Consider the following 5388-nt stretch of genomic DNA (forward strand, 5'->3'; position numbering starts at 1 on the left):
TGCAGGTGTAATTCACATTATTTGAATAACCAAAACCAAAAGTGAAACATAAACCTTAAGCAGTCCATATGGTTCTCTTCCCAATGCTTGTGGAGTTCAAATGTGCTGAGGCATATATGGCTATCTGCTGAGGAACTTGTGCATTTAATCGCCTTTGCCAGATGAAAATAGTTGTTTTCTCTCCGCTGAAAGCTGAAGGCAAATTGCCAGTATGTTGATTTTAAACTACATCGAGGTGGGTTGACACAAGCTAATGACATATGTTCTAACTTGTTTTTAATCTTGCCTTGTATTTTTTCCCTTTAATTACTTTCCAGAAAAGAGGCTAATTCAGTTTGATTAGTAATTATTAAGATTCTTTCAACTGCAAATCAACCTTTATGATAAATTAAGCACTGCATTTTGCTAGCCAAATACACACTGTCTCTCTACATTTAAGTAGTTCTATAGATGAGCATACATTTGTTTGGATTATTGGTTTTAATGAAAATCTGCACCAATTCTTATGCAACAGTTTATTGTCATGTTCTAATTGGATTCAATTAGTACTGCACTTTTTTGTTTTGCAAGAGGACCTCCTTTATATAAGTGAAGTGGGAAGGAAAAAAAAGTTTTGAACCTAAAAATGGCTTTAACAAAGGTGGTATTATTTGCAAATAACGTAACTTTTTCCTAAACATTGCACCCTTTAACGTTTCATAAATAGATTTTTAAGGCTATAAAAAGATTAAAAGAATAGATTGCGTGGGAATATATATATATTATTTTTTTTATAGTTCCAGCATATTTAATTACTTGAGTTGAACCTGGTTGAAGGAAGGAACTTCAACTGAGAAGGAAATTACTCTTCTTGCAGAAGATGCAATGTTGACAGAAGTCCACTTTAGCTCTCAAGGAGTACTGGTACCAGGTGCTTAGCTAACTGCTTCTGATCAGCAACTTTGTTTTCAATGACAGTTCTTTAAAAAAAATTTAACATTGTCATTGCAAACATGTAAAGAGGAAGCTTTCAGCAATATAAATTACTTCAATGTGATAGGTAAAATTGTATTCATTTAGGTAATGTAGTTGTTGAATTTAAAAATTATTATTTTTATTTTGAATTGCACTTCCAGAAATAGCCTCTTTCATTTTTAGAGTGCAGAGGTTACATTAAAACAAATGAATTGAGTTGGCTATTCAATTGCAACCTTCTTGAAGTAACTGCTGAGAAAATCCTAGATTTATTTGGTCTGTTGAATGCAACGATTAGAGGGAAAACAATAGTCTTAATTACAGGTGAATTTAAAATAACCATGAATAATTCATGATGCATTAAATAAAATTAATAGGAAGATGAAGTCCTACGGTTTAGAAGGAAAAAAGACTGAACACTTTAACCACAGTGATGGTCTTATTCATTCTTCTCCAATGTGAACTGACATCAAATGTTGTGTTTACATTCAAATCAGTATTACTTATTTGACTTAATTTATAGAATATTCAAGAATACACATATAAAACAATTAAAAAAATACACTTTACTCTCTGCTATGCTGGACCATTTGCTTCCTATTTAAATGCAATAAAATGTTATAGAGCAGCATTTAAAAAGATGGTGGGGGTTTAGTGAAATGTTAGTACAAGTATGTGAAGGTAACGTTTGGCAGCAAAATTACTTCTTGTTTTACATCAGCAGCTTAAGCTATGTGCAAGAGAAACCGCAGTTGACCCCTTAGTCTAACAAAAGTGCAAATCCATGTTCTCAGGTCTCCCTGTTTCTGTTTAATTTCAAACCAAAAATAATTTTCCTCTGAACTAAACAAAGTTGTTCCTGTTTTCTTGAACTCATCTATCTTGAGGTTCTCTGTTGTACCATTGGGAGGGGAAGCTGGTAGAAAAGTGCTTGTTTAACACTAGTATTAAATTGAATAGAATTTTATTGCAAGTGGTCCCAAAACAACCTCTTTAAGTGTGATATTGTAGAGAACTTACAAAGAAAAGTTGACTGGACTTACTTGGTTTTGTTTTCTGACTCAGTGATTTTTGTAACAAATAGGAAAGAATGGAAGTTGGCTTTGGGGGTCTCATTTCTTCAGTTAATTCCCTGTTTTCTTAGAACAAGCTTTATTGGTTGAAAGAAAGGAAAAAAGGTAAACCAGGCCAGAAAAGCATTATATGAAAGTTCCAGGCATCTGGGAAATCAGATTTCAAGCATGGAAAAAGGTGCAGAATACGCATTATCTTATACTTAATAACTGGTTTGGCAAGAAAAGTGCATCTGAATTGATACCTAAGGATGTGTGCATGGGGGGATAAATACTTTCATTGATGCTCAGCGTATACCTTTTTTTTTTTCTTTATTTACTGGCATTTTACTTTATTTTTCTAGTTAATGCTATGATTTTGGACCATTTCAACCAGAATGGCCATCCCACGTATACTCTGAAACAAACCCGAGTTAGTTTTTGTCAAAGATTATCAGCTTTTGTGGCAGATGGGATAATATATGGCATCGTTAGTGTGAGTAAATGAATGCTTTTAGAAAACCAAATACTAGCTTTAAATAGTTTCTACCATAATTGCTGGTTTTAATACTTTCTTAGTCTAAGATTGAAAAGTAACTCCTACTGATTCTTAACAGAAATCCTGTTTTGGACTTTTTGCAAACCATGAGATTTTTTTAATTGTTCTATAGCTTCTGTTTCTTTCTAGAGTAGTGTTGTATCTTGGAGCAGAATTCTCTACCATATGGAAATTTTGGCTATGAAACCATCAGTATACGTATCTTAATTCAGGCAAATGTGTGTGGGAAGGTAGAGGAAGGAAAGAAATATATCCATGAAGTACATGAATGTGCAAAGTTTATCAAACTTAGCATAGAGCTGTGCCCAAACTAATTAGTGTTCTGAAATGCAAGCATAATTAGCTCACAAACAATGCTGTTATTACAGCTTTACTACCTCTAGGACTGGAGCTAGCATCTCTGGATCTCATATACAGGGTATGAATTAGTATGCTGCCATATTAATTCTTACAAGTGTCACTAGCTCAGGTACCTCTATAACATTCAATAAACTGTACATTATAGAAGTTGCAAGAAAGGATACAATAAAGCCTGTATGTTTTATTTGTCAGGATATCCCATACCTTTAAGGAACACTAAGGAGAGTACTGTCTTGCTACAATGCAGATACTGTAGCAGTAGACTAAAGCAGTAATATGAAAATTTGAAAAATATGAAGTTTAATAACCGTAGGTACTCTGCCAAAACAGAACGTGAGAGAGTTACTTACAAGCTGCTTAGGCGATGACCAGCAAGTACATGTCCAACAGAAGCTTCCAAAAGATGGTTGTGATGTTTTGGGGGAAGAGAAGCAAAAAAGGAGATGTCCAAACATGAAACCTAAAGATATTTTGACAAAACCATGCACATAACCGGAGTTTATATATATGCTTAGTATATGGCTTATAGTAAGTAACCACTGAAAAAGTATAGGTATATTCTGGAACAAGATGTTGGCAGAATAAGAGTGATTCAGATTAAATATTTACACATGGTAATTTTAGATTTAATTTTTTGGATGTAGGTAGCTGTGCAGCTGGACCCTAAGTTTGGCCACAGGATGCAGTTTCGTAATTGCAGTTTGCTGTATTGTTCTCAGTAGAAGAAATATACATGACAGTTTCACTTTTAGATCTGGCCAAGGGAAGAGGTAATATTAAAACTGTTTTAGTTCTGCTATCAAGAATACATTCAGAGTTTAATCTGGGAATTAATTATAAGACATCAATATATTAAATGATATTAAATAGAAATCAGTTATTTCATGAGTGTTTGATTATTAGCACTGAATAAGGGCCTCTTAAATCTCAACTTGGTTCTTTATGGAAGATTGTACAGGAATGACCTGAGGTGTATTCTAGGAGCCTAGGTGTGATAATATATGGAAAATTAGTTAGTTTGCCTCTATAGTGCTTCAAAATAATTAGCAACACAAAAACTTGATTTACTATATGCAACTTCCATGTATCTGTGTAGAATGTGGCTTTTCATATATTACATCTGGCCTTTCCAGCCTCCTCTTAAAAGAATGCTTTCCACCAAGCAGCTTCGTTAAAGTTCATTCTGTGAATTGTGTGTTTTCCGTCTGCATCCATAGAGCTGCTTTTAACACCAATTGTAATTTTAATATCCCATGACAATGCTTTTTACTATTGTCTCAGTCAGTCATGCCACAAAATAAGCATCAGAAGTACAATGTATGTAGCTGCTTTTTCCCAGAAGATTATGGTCATGATTGCTTGGTTCCAGCAACGAGTTTCTGCTGTCAGCAGTCTGTCCATCTGGCTTTTAGATTTGGCAACAACACACACATTATAATGATGCTCCCTTTCAAGCACAGGCATTTGAGAGTATATGCTGACTCCAACAAGTACTGGTAATTACATGGTACTATTAAATGCAAGGTACACTAGCAGAATCTGCTGGGAGTATGGGTTGCTTCATAATGGTTTTGCTCTTTCTTCAGAAGTCATTATACCTTTAAGTATTAAGATGTCCATGCTAAAATTTAAGATTTACTGTGACAAGAAGTCTCCTTTGTATACAACCTTCGTAGCATAATGCCAGTAATCACTGGAAGATACATTTAAGATGTAATATTGAACAGAACCAAATTAGTGTTGTATTTTTAGATTAGTGGTGCCCAAAGTCTGGGTTTCTAGGAATCTGTCTGGCCACACTATGTCATCTATCTTAGAATAATTCTGCTGTTTTTCTCTGTATCTGGTGGTACTGAATGTAGAGATGCCTGAAATTTATAGTTTGCTTTGTTTGTCCTTCTTTCTTAGCTTACTCTCAGGTCTGAGTCTTGCTATGAAACAGGCTATCAAGGCTTTCAGACCCACCCCCCCCCCCACCCCACCCCCCCTAAAACAAACTCAAGTATTTAGAAGTAAATAAGCAGCTCAAGAAGGCAGGAATTGGTAATTCCTAAAGACTGCAGTACTGGAGGAAAGCTTAAGTACAGTCTGTGCATTTTGTTTTAGAGCAGTGAAGGACAGGGGGCACATGCACCAATCAGCAAGATACGTGAATGATAAATTTCTTCCTCATGGTGTATAGAAAAAAAAGTTCCTCTAGTGCAGAATATAGTCTCCTGTATCCATACAGATCTGTAGGTCAAACCTAGAAGAAAACTGTATTTAGGAATGCCTTTGCTGTACATCAAAGGACTCCTGTCAGCTGTGGTAGGCCTGATCTTTACTCATGCATGTAGCATGGGATTTATGTATGATGACTTAGGAAAGTCAGCTGGGCAGGATTGGCCTCATCTGTATTTTGTACAGTAAAGATGTGAGTACTCCCGATTTTACAAGGAGCTGGCATGGGCTTTCTGTATGATA

The sequence above is a fragment of the Falco rusticolus genome, chromosome 11 (genome assembly GCF_015220075.1).
Source record: "Falco rusticolus isolate bFalRus1 chromosome 11, bFalRus1.pri, whole genome shotgun sequence".
NCBI lineage: Eukaryota > Metazoa > Chordata > Aves > Falconiformes > Falconidae > Falco > Falco rusticolus.